This window comes from Helobdella robusta, assembly GCF_000326865.2.
Source record: "Helobdella robusta unplaced genomic scaffold HELROscaffold_7, whole genome shotgun sequence".
Lineage (NCBI taxonomy): Eukaryota > Metazoa > Annelida > Clitellata > Rhynchobdellida > Glossiphoniidae > Helobdella > Helobdella robusta.
The window spans coordinates 1,500,389-1,501,943 of record NW_008705398.1 but is presented as its reverse complement, the minus strand read 5'-3'; positions in this window follow the sequence as shown (position 1 = coordinate 1,501,943).

The window sequence follows — 1,555 nt, the reverse complement described above, 5'->3', positions numbered from 1 at the left end:
ATTCATCCATCCATCCATCCATCCATCCATCCATCCATCCATCAATAAATTTGAGAGTTTTTTGTGAAGGATATTCAAAAAAATTTTTGTGCATATTTGCTCACTCGTTCATTCATTCATTCCTTCAATCATTCATTTATTAATTCATTCTGCCATTCATTCGTTCATTCATTTAATAACTCATTGTTTCATTCATCATCTACTAATTCATTTTTCCATTCATTCACTCATGCAATATTCATTCATTCATTTATTCGTTCGTTCGTTCGTTCGTTCGTTCGTTCATTCATCCCACCTCAATCCATCCATCCATCTTTATACTGACCAATTAATCCGTCGAACATCCATCAACATTACGAGCTGAGTTTTATGAAAAATTATCATGAAGTTTAAATAAACACACAAATGCGTGTTAGTTTGAAAAGAAATTTGTATATAAAACACACACACAAAAAAAGTGTACACACACACACACACACACCACACACATACACACACACAAACAAGCACAAACACACACACACACACATTCACAGCCACTCTCAGATGTTTAATACATAAGTCGGTATAATTTTTTAAACGTGTTCATTTCTTACTGATCTTATCATTATTACAAAGATGTTTTTAAAATAGTAATAATACTAATACATCTATATTGCACGCATTTACAAACACAAACATCACACACGCACACACACGCACGCACACACACGCACACATGCATGCACACGCACACACACATGCAAACACTACCCGCACACATAAGTTTTGACGACCGGTCAGTTATCAGTTGACGCTGAAGTAGGAGTATCGTTGTGGTGGTCATCGCTTCTTTCATTGCTACTTCGTTCTGTACTTATACTGTTACTTCCAATGCTATTTCCTCTGGTACTGCTTCTGCTGCTGCTACTGTTCAAGAAGATGATTAAATGTCATCCTAACTTATCTTCTTGTCATCATTCTTTGCGTCATATATATACTCTTTCTTTTTCCCCTTCTCTCTCTCTCTATCTCTCTCCGTGTCTGATCGTCTGCCTGTCATTCTCTCTCTTTGTCTGTTTATCTCTGTCTCTCTTGTTCTCTCTCCTCTCTTTTTTATTATACTCTCACTTATTTCATGTTTTTTTTGTTCTCTCTCTCTCTCTCTCTCTCTCTCTCTCTCTCTTTCTTTTTCTCTCTTCCTTGTCTTCTTCATCTATTTTTTTTCTTTCCTAATTCTACACCCTTTGTTAATGGTTTAAGTTTTTTTTAAGAACATTCATCCATTCGCTCATTTACTTTCAAACTTTTTTGTTTCCTAATATTTGTCAAAAGTTTTTTCGTCCTTAAGTCCAGTTTTAATGTGTGAGCGCGTTTATGTGTGTGTGTGTGTTTGTGTATCTGTGTGTGTATGTGTGTTTATGTATGTGTGTGTATGTATGCTTATATATTTATTCATGTATGATGTGTCTGTGTGTGTGAGTGTATGTGTGTTTATATAATTATGTGTGTATATGTGTGTGTATGTATATTCAAGTGTGTACGTGTATACGTGTGTGTTTATATATGTGAGAGC